This window comes from Brienomyrus brachyistius, unplaced genomic scaffold (assembly GCF_023856365.1).
Source record: "Brienomyrus brachyistius isolate T26 unplaced genomic scaffold, BBRACH_0.4 scaffold34, whole genome shotgun sequence".
Classification (NCBI taxonomy): domain Eukaryota; kingdom Metazoa; phylum Chordata; class Actinopteri; order Osteoglossiformes; family Mormyridae; genus Brienomyrus; species Brienomyrus brachyistius.
Window position 1 is genome coordinate 1950687 of NW_026042309.1, and position 16409 is coordinate 1967095.

Below are 16409 nucleotides of genomic sequence, written 5' to 3' on the forward strand. Positions count from 1 at the left end.
ACTGAATGGATTTCCATGCACGGACACTGATTAAGTTTGTGATCTAATCCTTGTTTACGAAGAACAAACCTGCTCTGAGCAGGTTTGAGGATTTGGATGTGCTCTTATGACAACACATCCAGTCAGAGTTTCGAAATACCGTGGTAAGTGCCCCAGGCGGCCAGCGTGTACCAACTACCCCAGGCAGGGGTGAGGGTGTCCGGTTTGGTGACCTCAGGATCAGGTCTCTGCGTTTTGCAGAAGATGTGGTTCTGTTGGCCTCATCAGACCGTGACCTTTGGGTCTCACTGGAGCAGTTTGCAGCTGAGTGTGAAGCAGATGGGATGAAAATCAGCACCTCCAAATCTGAGACCATTGTCCTTAGCCAGAAAAGGGTGGAGTGCTCTCTCTGGGTCGGGGGGGGGGGGGAGTCCTTCCCCAAGTGGAGGAGTTTAAGTATCTCGAAGTCTTGTTCACAAGCGTGGGAAGGATGGAGCGAGAGATCGACAGGCGGATTGGTGCAACATCAGCAGTGATGCGGGCGCTGCATCAGTCTGTCATGGTAAAGAAGGAGCTGAGCCAAAAGATAAAGCTCTTGATTTACCAGTCGATCTACGTTCCTACCATCACCTATGGTCATGAGCTGTGGGTAATGATCAAAAGAATGAGGTCGCGAGTGCAAGCGGCCGAAATGGATTTCCTCTGCAGGGTGGCTGGGCTCTCCCTTAGAGACAGGGTGAGGAGCTCGGTCATTTGGGAGGGACTCAGAGTAGAGCTGCTGCTCCTCTGCATGGTGTCTGGGCTCTCCCTTAGAGATAGGGTGAGGATCTCGGTCATTCGGGAGGGACTCAGAGTAGAGCTTCTGCTTCTCCGCAGGGTGGCTGGGCTCTCCCTTAGAGATAGGGTGAGGAGCTCGGTCATTTGGGAGGGACTCAGAGTAGAGCCGCTGCTCCTCTGCATCAAGAGGAGCCAGATGAGGTGGCTCGGGCATCTGGATGGTGGACCAGAATCTCCTCGAAGCCGTCCAGAAGTCGTTCTCCATGGCCTCGCCAAACTCCTCCCACACCCGAGGTTTTGCCTCAGCGACCGCCAAAGCCGTGTTCCGCTTGGCCCGCCGGTACCTGTCAGTTGCCTCCGGAGTCCCACAGGCCAAAAAGGCTCGATAGGACTCCTTCTTCAGCTTGACGGCATCCCTCACCGCCGGTGTCTACCAGCGGGTTCGGGGATTGCCGCGGTGACAGGCACCGGCTACCTTACGGCCACAGCTCCGGTCAGCCTCTTCAACATTGCCCATTCGGACTCAATGTCCCCCACCTCCCCCGGGACATGGGTGAAGTTCTGCCAGAGGTTGGAGTTGAAGCTCCTCCTGACACTATACGTTTGGGTCTGCCAGGTCTGACCGTTTTTCTCCCCCACCAGTGGAGCCAACCCACTCCCAGGTGGTGATCAGTTGACAGCTCCGCCTCTCTCCTCACCCGAGTGTCCAATACATGCGGCCACAAGTCCGATGACACGACCACAAAGTCGATCATCGAACTGTGGCCTAGGGTGTCCTGGTGCCAAGTGCACATATGGACACCCTTATGCTTGAACATGGTGTTCATTATGGATAATCCGTGACGAGCACAGAAGTCCAATAACAAAACACCACTCGGGTTCAGATTGGGGGGGGGCGTTCCTCCCAATCACGCCCCTCCAGGTCTCACTGTCATTGACCACGTGAGCATTGAAGTCCCCCAGTAGAACAAGAGAGTCCCCGGGAGGGGCACTCTCCAACACTACTTCCAAAGATTCCAAAAAGGGTGGGTATTCTGAACTGCTGTTTGGTGCATAAGCGCAAACAACACTCAGGACCCGTCCCCCCACCCGAAGGCGGAGGGAGGCTACCCTCTCATCCACTGCGGTAAACCCCAATGTACAGGCACCCAGCCAAGGGGCAATAACCCAGCCCGTGAGCAACTCCAGAGTGGAAGAGGGTCCAACCCCCTTCGAGAAGACTGGTTCCAGAGCCTAAGCTGTGCGTCGAGGTGAGTCCGACTATATCTAGTCAGAACCTTACAGCCTCGTGCGCCAGCTCAGGTTCCTTCCCCATCAGAGAGGTCACATTCCATGTCCCTAGAGCTAGCTTCTGCAGCTGAGGATCGGACCGCCAAGATCCCTGCCTTCGGCCACCGCCCAACTCACACTGCACCCGACCCCTATTGCCCCTCCTACAGGTGGTGAGCCCATTGGAGGGGGGACCCACATGCCTTCTTCGGGCTGCGCCCGACCAGGCCCCATGGGTGCAGGCCTGGCCACCAGGCGCTCGCCATCGAGCCCCATCCCCAGGTCTGGCTCCAGGAGGGAGCCCCGGTGACCCGCGTCCGGGCGAGGGAATACATGTATCCATGTTTTTGTACATCATAAGGGGTCTTTTGAGCCGCACTTTGTCTGGTTCCTCACCCAGGACCTGGTTCCCTTGGGTGACCCTACCAGGGACATAAAGCCCCAGGCAACGTAGCTCCTGGGATCACTGGAACACGCAAACCCCTCCACCACGATAAGGTGTCGGCTCCAGGAGGGGGGAGGATAAAATGGTAAATTTAATGATGCAAATACATAAACCCAGTAAACATTTGCAAAGGTAACTGCAAAACATGTGAATGATATTGCATTTTACGCCATCCACAGATAAACTGAATAAATACGATTAATATCACAGCTCCAAAAAATGAGAGAAAAACCCAACCCCACTTCTGCCTGTGCACTGCCATGAGAAAGTTTAATGTCTACACAGGTACAAGCTCTGGACATTGGAATCAACATTTTTAATAAAACAAATTCAGAGGGAAATGATTAAAATCTGCAAAATATGATTCAAATAGATTTAAAAATGTGTCATAGCATTAAAACTGATGAGAATCTAATGTTGAGCTGGCAGACGTAGTTATATATTGTATGATGACAGTGTACAGCTGTGCATCTTTCATTTTGTTTGCTTTGAATTGTAAGGAACAAAACTCACGCATTTCAGTTCCACTGGTAGTTACAGATACTCCTGAACTGCCTGCCAATGAGTCTCTTTTATTTTCACCTACACACTGGGTGTCATAGCAGCAAACTGTGTGAGTTTGTTAGAGTTGTGTGTATGTTTGTGTGTGTGGTTCTATGGAAGGTGGATGAAGCTGAAGCAGTGGTTACCTCACTGTAGGCGAAGATGTTGCTATAAATAAATGAGCTTAGCTGTAAACTACTGTGTAGAAAATTGCTGTTTCGTGAAGGCATGTTGGCAGGGGATGATGGGAAATGTAGTCCATGCAAATGTAATGCGCTACCATTCATATGCCACCATTACCACCCGACAAACACAGTACCAAACACATTCACATTAAGACATCACAGGCAAATTAAAAAGTGGCTCCTTCACTTTTTACAGCGTATTGTAATTTATTTTGATAGCATGCCTCCCTAAAAAGCACATAAACATTTAGGGTAGTAAGGAGAATCGGGGGGATAACCATAAGAATCGAAAAAAGAGGCTTTCCCCCCTTTGGGCCCCAAAATGATCCCGATCCAGTATTCACCATCTCTATTTCGGTTTGCATGTTTGCGACCAGAAAAGTGGGCATTCTCTCTGTGCAGCTGGGTAATAAATCGCTTAACACCTTACAGATTAACAAAATAACTCAGATAATGTCAAATATTATGACAGGTGAGGACACATAATTCAACAGATTACATAACATGAGTATTAACATCACGGAATTTCAGGACTCTGTTCCCAGACGTTGAACTTTCTTTGAGACACCGCTTAACTAAGCGAGACAGTTAACCTGGTCCGGAACAGACTTGTTCACAGGTGTAAACTACCATGGTAACTCAGCAAGGATTCATTTAATACACGTTGACGGAATGGAACTCTCACTTAAATAAGACAGACTTATCGAAATAAGCAAGACTTTCCCTTAACCCTGCTTTGTGGAATCTTTGAGTTACTTGACGTAATCCCTGGTTCTTTGATAACAGAGTGAGGTGTTTCACTATGGGAATCGCTTTGCGCGTGACCAACTACGGAAGCTCCAATGACACCACGTCCATCTGTGATGGACAGGTCAACCTGCGACTGGGCTCCGCCCCTGTCCTACCAATGCGGTCGACCTCCCCGATGGCTCATTCTAAAAGGATTTCTTCCTGTGCCTGCGCAAGATGGGAAGTGATGGTGAAACACCGCAATCTCCCGAGACTGCAAACTATAAAAACGTGCAGAAAACCGATTTCTCAGACCAGACCTGCAGCATTAGCCTCCAGCACTGCATGTGCCACGGAAGGTCCTGAGACATCCAGCCTGTAGAACCGCACAAACATGTGTGGTGTAGCCCAGCTTGCCGCATGACAAATATCCTGGACTGACACCCCCTTGAACAAGGCCCAAGATGTGGCCCTGCTTCTGGTAGAATGGGCCCTCAAGCCCTCAGGAGGCTGAGAACCCCTACAAAAATAAGCTAAAGAAGTAGCCTGTACAATCCAGTGAGAAGCCTCTGGCGGGACACTGGCTCGCCCCTCCAGGGCGGAGCCCAGGACACAAACATCTGATCATGCTTCCTGAAGCCTGCTGTCCTGTTTATATACACATGCAGGGCCTGAACTGGGCACAATGTGTTTAGCTTCTGTTCCTCAGCAGAGGAAAAATGAGGGGGGTGGAAGGCTGTCAGCTCCACCGTAGAGCACCTGTAGGTCGAGTCCACAACCTTAGGCACAGAAGCAGGATTAGGACGCAGGCAGACTTTGGTAAGTCCTGGACCAAACTGCAGACAAGAAGAGCGGACAGACAGGGCCTGCAAATCGCTCACTCGCTTTGCTGTTGTCAAAGCTAAAAGCAGCGCTGTCTTAAGGGAGAGATATTTCAACCCCACCCCGTCCAGAGGCTCAAAAGGGTGATGAGCCAAGGCATCTAACACCATAGACTGATCCCGCAATGGGACTGATAGCTTAGAAACTGGCCGTTTCCGGCGGGCAGCCTTCATGAAACGACAGATGAGGGGGTGCTGTCCAGCCGGCTTCTCACCAAACCCCACATGACAGGCTGAAATCGCAGCCAGATACACTTTAATTGTGGAATTGCTTTCCCTTTTTCCAACAAATCCTGCAGAAAACAGAGGATTTCCACCACCGAACACTGAGAAGGAACAGTCGGTCTCTGTATGAGTATAACTCTTGAGGACACCCCCCTTAAAGGGATGCCCGACTCGAGAGCTACCCTGGTATACCACTGGTGAAGCACCTTCACCGGCCAGCTGAGATGACGGCGAGGGCAAAGACCTAATTGCGCCACCCAGCGCTGAAAGTCCCTCATCATGAGGAGACCTAGATGCATCACAGATATCACTGACGCCATTAGCCCCAGCAGACGCAGGCAGAGTCTATACCAAACCACTTTCCCTAACTGAAAGCGGGCGAGACATTGCATAAAAGACATTATCCTCCTCTATGCTAACGTAACCCGAAACAAAAGGGAGTCTATACGGAGGCCCCGTGAGCTGCGAGGGGGTCAGATGGTTCTTGATCCTGAAACCCAGATTCTTTGAACGGGAGCATATTAAATAGTCGTCTACAGTATGTAGGACAATATCCTGACGCCGTTGTTTCTCAATGGCGCCAGAGCCTCCACACACTTGCTGAACACCCTTGGGGCTCGCGACAATCCGAATGGGATCGACTGACATTCGTAGGCTGTGCCTCGGTATGTGAACCTGAGGAACTTCCTGTGTGCGGGATAGATGTCTATGTGAAAATAGGTATCTGACAGATCGATCGTCATGAACCAATTGTCTGGACGAATCGACTGACAGAGGATTTTGTGTGTCAGCATCCTGAAAGTGTTCAGCACACGGAGGTCCAATATAAGGTGAAGGGAAGAGCTCTCATTTTTTTGGAATGAAAAACTAACGGGAATAAAAACCCTGCCGGCTTTCCCTTTCTGGGACAACTCTGATCGCTCGCTTGCGTAGCATGGACGAAATCTCGTCCTCTAGGACCTGAGCTGCATCGCCGTCAGCTACAGAGACTAACACACCGCTGAACCTGGGTGGCCTCATAGCAAACTGTAGCCTGTGACCTTGAGAAATTGTGAACAAAACCCATGGGTGCAGCACACACAAGCGCCACTTCATTACCTGAGTAGACAGCGGTCCCTTGAAAAGTTCTGCATCTGCGGCGCCTGGTGATGATGTCACCACCACCCCGGGGGAAAGAGAGACTCCAGACTGAGGAGCCAGAGCTCCCCCTGGTGATGGAGTTCGGGAAAGATTTTTTACATCTTTTTTTCTGAAGAGTGGGGAGCAAGTTGCCCTCGGCTTCCGGCCTGGCTGCGACAATGCACACTTTATTTTTGTTTCCCCCGAACTGAAAAGTGCTTGGAGACACAAAAACAGTGCTTGGTGACACCTAGCCACAGAACACTCGGTTAGCCGCCCTTGGCTGCTGAGCCGCCTGCTGTCCACCAGGAGCTGGACACTGGACTCTGGCTCCGCCTGCCTCCCTCTAGCCATAGCTGCTGCTGCTGCAAAGCTGGATCTGGCTGCCTGAGGGGGGTGAGGTGGCTGTTTGCCAGGTAGACAGAGGTTAAAGGCCTCATCCTCCTGCTTCCTGAGGGAGCTGGTTTCCCTCATTTTATCCAGGGCTGGGCCAAAAAGACCTTTGGTGGGGTCATAGGCTGCATCCCCCAAGGCAGAGAGGTTCAACCAGAGGGCCCTCTCACCTGACACAGCCAAGCCCATCACCCGGCCACAGCCTTGTACTGCTCCCCGGGAGGAGCGCGGCAGAAGGTCATTCACCACACAGATCTCACCCCAAAGGACCGGGTTTGGCACCCCCGAGTCCAGCTGCTGGCCCATCTCCTCCAAGATCTCAGCCCGATATGCAGATAGCAATGTAACTGCATTCAGAGAACACACTGACTGTGCAGCATATGTGTACATCCTCTGGAAGGTGGACGCAGTCATGTGGTCCATCTTACTGGGCAGAGAAATGAGGGATGAAGCAGAGATAGAGTGGCGGTTTGGGTGGAGGTGGTAGGCCACTGAAGGCTCCACCGCTGGGGGTTTAGCCAGCCCCAGCTCCTCCATCCATTTCCAGCTTAAAGTAAATGGTAAATGGACTGCATTTATATAGTGCTTTTCTACTCCTACGAGTACTCAAAGTGCTTTACATTTCAGGCCTCACATTCACCCATCCACACACCCATTCACACACCGGGGGCGGAGGCTGCCATGCAAGGTGCCAACCTGCTCACCGGGAGCAATTTGGGGTTCAGTGTCTTGCTCAAGGACACTTTGATGGGGTCAGGAGGAACCAGGGCTCGAACCTGCAACCCTCCAGTTGCCGAACGAAAACACTACCTCCTGTGCCACCATCTTCCCCTTGGTGGCAAGCTTGCTCTTAAAAGGGCTGGACCAGTAGCGACTCATCTCCTTCATGCAAGCCGGAACTGCAGGAAGGAGTTGGCGCGCTGAGGGCTGCACAGGTGGGAGCCTTTTCCCATCGTACAGGTCCCTCTCTGCACCCCTGGCATCCTGAGCTGTAGGCCAGGGGATTCCCAGCTTAACTGCTGCCTGCTTGCAGACCTCATACAGGTTACAGTCTGCCTGGGAACCTGCATCTGTAGTGCTAGGGGGTCGAGACTGATGGCAGGGAAGGTGGAGTCATCTTCCTCCTCTTCCTCTATATCACCCATATTGAGGAGGTCAGAGTTGATGCGGTTGCCAATCCGGCAATGCTGATCGAACAGCGAGAAGAACTTTCTCAACGTGGAAATTACTCGGCACAATTCAGCACTAAAGCCAAAATCGCGTTCGTCGACGGACTCCAACGAAGGGCCGTCTGTGAACAGTTAAGCGAGATCAGCTTACTAGCCTGGCTGAGGGAGCTTGTAGTTCCTCACGGGAAGAAAGTGTGAATGAGCCGTCAGGGAGGTGGACCGCATTGGTAGGGGGCGGAGCCTGGTCACAGGTCGACCTGTCCATCACAGACGGACGTGGTGTCATTGGAGCTTCCATAGTTGGTCACGCCCAAAGCGATTCCCATAGTGAAACACCGAGCGAAGTTAGAAAAAGAAACCCCCCATTTTTTCCCTTTTGCCTGATCTGATTTAGAAACAAACATAATGTTAAAAACAGTGTTGTTGCATTTCCAGTTTGGTTTTGAAACTGATATTTCAAAGAATGAATGATACATGGATTTAATAATAATTTTATTAAATAATAAGTTATTAGTATTATTATTACCTTGATTACTGCTTTGATTTTATCACTGGAGTTTAAAAGCCCAAAGATAAGTGAATTCTGTAATACATTTTCAGAAATTTTAATGTGGAGTTTTAAATTCCAAAAACTTCACCAAAAAATTTTTTAATTACAAGCTGGAATTCAGCGTTAATTTTATTTTCAGAAACAGAAATAATTATGTTTAGTAAGTAATGGACAAACGTTCATTCACTGACACCTAATTACACTAAGCGATGCACACAGATTTCTCTAATCCTTTGATCACACACACTGCTCTATTCACAGACAAAGGAACTGTACAGAACTAATACCCCCCTACTCAGACTGGCTGTGTTTCATGTGTGGGACAGCAGGACCAACCTGAGCTTGGAAATGGTGAGGGAGAACTCATAAAAGAGGAAAACTATCATTTGTCAATTATACAGCTTTGAACTGAACTGATTTCTGAGGCCTAGATTTAGGATGAAAGCAGAATCATAGTTTAAAATTACATCTGATCTATTTCTCTTATTATGAATGATTCTGAACTGAACTTCTTTCTTCTAAACTGTGTAACTAAACTGGACATGATACAAATACAAAATCAATGCAGTTTGACTTGTGAACTTAAGAGCTGAAATGGTTTTATGTTTTATCTCAGGGTGGGCAAAGGACAAGTTGGGATGAGGTTGCAGCGGAAATGTACTGGTGTGAATCATGTGATAATCAGGTTTCAAATGTCAGGTTTAAAGTTCAGGTTTATTGTTTTATATCTGGCAATAATAACTCTATAGCAACTGGACTTTGATGTTAAAAATGTTCACCATTCGTCTGAGGTGATGAGCTGATGAGCTCATTTCATGTTGCGAAGGCTTTGCCGCAGCCTCAGTATATTCCGAGTGCTGCTTTGCTGTCATTTTGTGCTTTGGGCTGGCTAACTGGTTTCCAGATATCATACCTGCATGTCTTCAGACTGAACCACAGCAGTAGATTAAACAAACCATGGACTTGGCTGGTAATTCACACTTCCAGATTGTGAATTATATTTTAACTCAGTCTATCTTCTCCTATTTTAACTTACCCTATCTTATCATATTTCATCATAGCCTCTTATCCTATCTTATCCGATCCTATCTTATCTTAACCTATCTTATATCTATAATAATACTTAAACAGTATCTCTATTATCCCTCCGTCCCCGGCCATAACCCACAAGTCCGTCAGGAACAATGTCTCTGTCAGTCCTCCGTTTCCGGCCATAACCCATAAGTCCGTAAATCCGCTGCAGGAGTTGCTGCTCCGCCGATCGCTGACGCTGCCCCTGGCCTCTCTCTGCTCGCAGGGCGCAGGAGCCGTTGCTGTCTGTCCGATGGAGGAACTTCAGCTGGGGCCTCTTCCTGGTCGCTCCTGCTTCCTCCGGCGTGGGTAGCCTGTCCCTCCCGCTCCATGGACGACTCCTCTGGCCCCGGTGATTTTCTTCGGTTCCAGTCTGGGACAACCGATCGTTAAGACAAGGAAAGAGGATTGATATAACACATTTTATGCTCTAATTAAAGTGTTCTAATAAGGTCTCTTAAGCCAGTGCTTTACCTTCGGCATGTCAGACACCCTCCGTGTCGATCGGGGCTTGTCTGTGTCATCTGTCTTAATGACACCTTCTTTCGTTGTTATTTTTACTTTAATTGTAATTTTAATTTTAATCTTAACTATGTTTATTTCTTTGTTCTCCATTTTTTAGATGGCAAGACTCTTCAAAATACAACCAGTCGTTCAGATGCTTGAAAGAAGATAAGTACATGTGATTCAAAAGTAACCAAGCTGTTGTCACGGACGCCTATTCGTACCATAACAGACGATGCGATCCTCTGCAGCTCGTCGGTGACTTTCAGCCGCGTTCGGCTCCGACTGACCGGTCGTAGGTCCGATTCGGCCGTAAGCAGGTTGCCAACTCTGACGCATCTGGCGCGAGACTCGGGCTTTCAGACTCAAACGCTCACAGCAAGAAATCTTACGGCGAATCTCTATTAATCCATTTTAAACCCAAAATTAGCTACATGAAATGTGCGCTCCTGATCATATTGTATATTGTACAATAAATGCTATAGCATTTAAGTCGTATTGTTGGGTCTTTTTTAATCATAATTTTATTTGTTCATTCCTGCCGACAGTTGGGGCAGAGCCTGCAGTGAAGACACATAACTACATGGTCACATGATCCGAATGTGTCACATGATCAGGTCTGAGGGACTCTTACCTTCTTTTTCTCCACATAGGGCAAATGCAGAACAAAAATGCCATCGCTTAGGGAGCTGATGGAGATGCCAATGGAGGCAAACCCATCAGCCTGGCCTGTGTGGTCCCACCCCTCACTGCTGATCTCTGCTGTCTGGTTATGGCCGGATCAGTGTGGCCCCGCCCCTCACTGCTGATCTCTGCTGTCTGGTTATGGCCGGATCAGTGTGGCCCCGCCCCTCACTGCTGATCTCTGCTGTCTGGTTATGGCCGGATCAGTGTGGCCCCGCCCCTCACTGCTGAGCTCTGCTGTCTGGCTGTGGCCGGATCAGTGTGGCTCCAGGGCCAAGCAAGAGCTGGTGTTGGCGTGGACGGTAGCCTCTCCGGTCATACTTGGTCACAGCCACGCCATACTGCAGGCCACGGGGGACAGGAGGGGATGACACACACTGACAGGCTCACAAAGTGCATGGACACACTCTTGTTTTGTTTAATGTTCTGTCTGTAAAATATTACCTGTACTTGTTGAGCACTGGAAATAGAAAAGTGTGATTCAAGTGTTTATTTTGACATTATCTTTGCTGCACCAGTTAATATATTTTTATGAAATTATAAAATTACACAGTTTTGTCTTTGACCCCCCCAATAGCTTGGATCCCCCTATTGCTAAATTTATCAAATCGCCACTGCTAATGATTTAAGTGTTACTGCCGTACCGCTTTTTACATGCACGATCATCCTGAATGTGTGATATAACCGAATTATGGTTATTGTTACTAATTATTAAGTCACATAGATAATATCCCCCCAAAACCCTACGATATGCCGCTTGTCATGTTTCGCGAGTAGCGACGGGCAGGTAAGTGGGCAGGAGGCAGGGAAAGACGAGGCAGAAAACTGGATTTATTAAGGGAAGAAGGCTACCGGCAGGACAGATCAACGATACTAATATCTAACATCAATAACGGACAAAAGGCAGGGCAAGACGTGAACTGAAACAGAACAAAGACATGGCGAAACACGGTACAGCTGGTTATGATTGGGGAAGCACGCGTGCATAATCAGGGGGCGTGGCACACACGAGGATCTTACGAGCAGGGCATGACTCCGCTGAGTCCGTGTGCATTTTTTGCATGAAACGGTGCTGATCATTTCTTGCCTGTAAACGAAAGTGAAATGAAGTGTCGGGATTTTAAAGGCAGAGTCGCCATTTTATAAAGATTCTGGAATAATGTAAAGATATTCTATGTTTCAAGGTAAGATTATATTAATAAAATTAATATGTTTAACACAGCTTACATTTATAGCAGGATTTAAAATTTTCCATGTAATTAAACATTAAATATACGTCCGTACAGCACAGTAGGTTACTGTACGTGTATCAGAAGAGTTTTCGAATTAACATCAATAATATTTAATTACTTACGCTCAGCCATGAGTTCGCCTAATATACTGTGCTGCGTAAACATGGACCAGGGCGTAGGCTGTAATATTTTGAAGGTATATTAAGTTTTTCTTTTTTTTAAGTGTTGGGGAGTAATGTTAGTGTGCCGAAAAATCCGGGTTAAACTCAAGGCTTAACATTTTATTAAATCAAAGGTTTTACCACGGATCTGTTCTGTGTTCTCCAATCTGAAATTGTATTCATACTTTGCAGTCGTATTTAAACTGTTTAAAGCAAATAGTACGTAAGTCTGATTTTAATAATCGGTAAACAATAAGTCAAACTCAACCCACAGCACAGCTGAATAACAGAAGGTGGTGTTTTAATTATATATATATAATCAATCTTAAGATTATAAGTATATAAAGTTTTTAGGAAAAAAGGTTATCTGTGCACAAACCTGTAGTTTCTGAGAAAACTGGGTCTAAATTAGATTTTTTTAAAATGCTAATTTGGGGTCTACAGCATCTGCTTGTGGATCCCAAAGTATCAGCTCTAGACATGAATTAAGATTATTTCCATAATGACACCTTTGTCAGATGGAGTGTGACAGTAAGTGATTCCTCAGATCTTTTGTTTGCATTAATATATCATGCAATGTGCACAGCGGAGGTGTCCAGGTCCGGTCCTGCAGAGATACTGTCCAGTAGCTTTCTGTCCTTCTTGGCTGATTTTTTTTATTTTGTTTTGCAAGCAGAATAAAGTACAAAAAAGAAGAGAAGAACCAAACCCACCCAGGTGTCGCTTTGAGGGAAAAAAAGCATTTAAACAATTAGTGTCTGTGGATTCTAAACAAGCAGAGGACCGAATTCTAGCGAAACTGCCCGGCATGATTAAGATCATAACTCCTCTAATGGATGAAGAACTGATGGCTGATTTAGCCACATATCCTTGGCAGGCACTTTCAGAGAAGAACATTAAAGCAGAATCATTATTTTACAAGGAAAAACTAAATGTAAAGCAAGGACTTTGTGTCGCATCAAGAATCTCGGGTCTCATCCAGACCATTCAGTAAATACACTTTGGAGACAAATTAAATTGATTTCCAGTCATAGACTGAATAACAATGTGCAGATCTTTGCAGAATTTCTGTAATTAACAGAAGACCAGAATACATGTAAAGTACCCATGTGCCCCTTACAGTATGTTTGGGACAGAGGTTAGTGACATTAGGAGGCATTTTCTGAGCAGAACCGGTGTGAGAGAGACACTGTGCAAGATTTTAAAATTCTGTTCATGTATGTCAAGAGAAATACATTTAGAAAAAATGTCAGTACAGACAGACGACGGTACATCCTGCTCCAATGTTTCTTCTAAGTCACGTTCCTAGACTAATTTCAAGGCTTCCCAATAAGAAGGGACCTTATTGGACAGTAGGGCATATAACTCTGACATTTTCCCTTTAGAGTGGAGCAGTTTAATAGCTGCTCCTCTATTTCACACAGCACAAGGCTTCCCAAGAAGGAGGGACCTTATTGGACAGTAGGGCATATAACTCTGACATTTTCCCTTAAGACTGCTGCAGTTTAATAGCTGCTCCTCTATTACACACAGTGCAAGGCTTCCCAAGAAGGAGGGACCTTATTGGACAGTAGGGCATATAACTCTGACATTTTCCCTTAAGAGTGGTGCAGTTTAATAGCTGCTCCTCTATTTCACACAGCACAAGGCTTCCCAAGAAGGAGGGACCTTATTGGACAGTAGGGCATATAACTCTGACATCTTCCCTTAAGAGTGGAGCAGTTTAATAGCTGCTCCTCTATTTCACACAGCGCAAGGCTTCCCAAGAAGGAGGGACCTTATTGGACAGTAGGGCATATAACTCTGACATCTTCCCTTAAGAGTGCTGCAGTTTAATAGCTGCTCCTCTATTTCACACAGCGCAAGCCTAATTTTATTCTCCCATAATGAAGTTTCCAGGAAATGTCTGACCTGTAGAAATGTAAAGAATTCTCTGTTTGAAAGACCATATGATAAGGAAATTTCTTCAAAAGATTTCAGGTTTTTGAACAAACAAATGTGAGAAATTAATGAGACCCTTAGACATCCAGCCTGTCAGCCAATGACCTCTAACATGAGAGGGGGGATCTGGGTTCAGCAATCGGAGACATAATGAGGCAGAATGTGACATTTTATACGTTTCTTTATGTCTCTCCAAACCAACAGTGTGTTATAGATAACTGGGTTGTTAGAAACTGACCTAATGCGATTGAAATTGTCAATGAAGGAAATAGATTTACGTAACCTTGGTATTATGGCTGAGGCCTCCTGATCGAGTCATAGAGAGGTTTGTCTGTCCATGAAGCAGCTTATCATGTTTATATCTCAGCTGACAGTGATAAAACAGCAGATTTGGCAAAGAGACAAAGCCACGGTTTGTCGGTCTGCTGAGAACAGAATACTTAACCCTTGGCTTCTTATCATTCCAAATGTAATGAGAAATTTGAGTGTTCAAAGTCTTAAAAAAGGAGGGAGCAAGATAACGCGGCAAATTTTGAAATAAAGTAAGCGAGGAAGAATGTTCACTTTAACAACATTAAATCTACCAAACAAAGAAGTAGGCAAGGCTGAACATTTCTTCATGTCCTCTGAGAGTCTCTTAGTCAAAGGGGAATAAATAATATGACACAAATTATCAAAATCTGAAGTAACAAAAGCACCCAAGTACAGTATTTGAAAGCGGTATAAGATATATGGAATGTAAACTGTGATATAATGTCTGGTGGATCGTTCAGAGGCAAAGCCAGAGATTTATCATAATTAATCTTATAACCTGAGAGGCTGCCGAATGCAGCGATAGACTCCAGAGCAGCAGGCACAGAATGTTCAGGGTGTCGTAAATGTAAAAGAACATCATTAGCATGTACAGAAATGCAGTGAGAGACATTAGTGAGGGTAAAGGCTTGAATGTCCTGATGACATCGATCTGATTCGCAAGGTGTCCAATAAATAAAGAAAGAGCCCAGGAGATAAGGGGCAGCCCTGTCGGCAGCCTGCTCACTGACAGTATTACAGACAGTAACCGTCTGTACTGACAGCTGCCATAGAATCTGCATACAGAGATTTTATAATATTAATAACATGTGATCCCAGGAGATAAGGGGCAGCCCTGCCGGCAGCCTGCTCACTGACAGTATTACAGACAGTAACCGTCTGTACTGACAACTGCCATAGAATCTGCATACAGAGATTTTATAATATTAATAACATGTGATCCCAGGAGATAAGTGGCAGCCCTGCTGGCAGCCTGCTCACTGACAGTATTACAGACAGTAACCGTCTGTACTGACAACTGCCATAGAATCTGCATACAGAGATTTTATAATATTAATAACATGTGATCCCAGGAGATAAGGGGCAGCCCTGCCGGCAGCCTGCTCACTGACAGTATTAGAGACAGTAACCGTCTGTACTGACAACTGCCATAGAACCTGCATACAGAGATTTTATAATATTAATAACATATGATCCCAGGAGATAAGGGGCAGCCCTGCCGGCAGCCTGCACACTGACAGTATTACAGACAGTGAACCGTCTGTATGGACAACTGCCATAGAATCTGCATACAGAGATTTTATAATATTAATAACATGTGATCCCAGGAGATAAGGGGCAGCCCTGCCGGCAGCCTGCACACTGACAGTATTACAGACAGTGAACCGTCTGTATGGACAACTGCCATAGAATCTGCATACAGAGATTTTATAATATTAATAACATATGATCCCAGGAGATAAGGGGCAGCCCTGCCGGCAGCCTGCACACTGACAGTATTACAGACAGTGAACCGTCTGTATGGACAACTGCCATAGAACCTGCATACAGAGATTTTATAATATTAATAACATGTGATCCCAGGAGATAAGGGGCAGCCCTGCCGGCAGCCTGCTCACTGACAGTATTACAGACAGTAACCGTCTGTATGGACAACTGCCATAGAATCTGCATACAGGGATTTTATAATATTAATAACATGTGATCCCAGGAGATAAGGGGCAGCCCTGCCGGCAGCCTGCTCACTGACAGTATTACAGACAGTAACCGTCTGTACTGACAACTGCCATAGAATCTGCATACAGAGATTTTATAATATTAATAACATGTGATCCCAAGAGATAAGGGGCAGCCCTGCCGGCAGCCTGCTCACTGACAGTATTACAGACAGTAACCGTCTGTACTGACAACTGCCATAGAATCTGCATACAGAGATTTTATAATATTAATAACATGTGATCCCAGGAGATAAGGGGCAGCCCTGCCAGCAGCCTGCTCACTGACAGTATTACAGACAGTAACCGTCTGTATTGACATAGAACCTGCATACAGAGATTTTATAATATTAATAACATGTGATCCCAGGAGATAAGGGGCAGCCCTGCCGGCAGCCTGCACACTGACAGTATTACAGACAGTAACCGTCTGTATGGACAACTGCCATAGAATCTGCATACAGAGATTTTATAATATTAATAACATATGATCCCAGGAGATAAGGGGCAGCCCTGCCGGCAGCC

The 16409-nt window shown here is 46.5% G+C and overlaps 1 protein-coding gene across 1 annotated transcript in view; it reads left to right on the forward strand.

The window, feature by feature from the left end:
* Window positions 1-11573: 11573 nt before the first annotated feature.
* LOC125721590 (NLR family CARD domain-containing protein 3-like) overlaps window positions 11574-16409 on the forward strand; it is a 41816-nt gene continuing 36980 nt past the window's right edge. The window contains exon 1 of the mRNA XM_048997556.1: window positions 11574-11707. The gene's annotated coding sequence lies outside the window, so the exon portion shown is untranslated. The remainder of the gene's footprint in view (window positions 11708-16409) is intronic.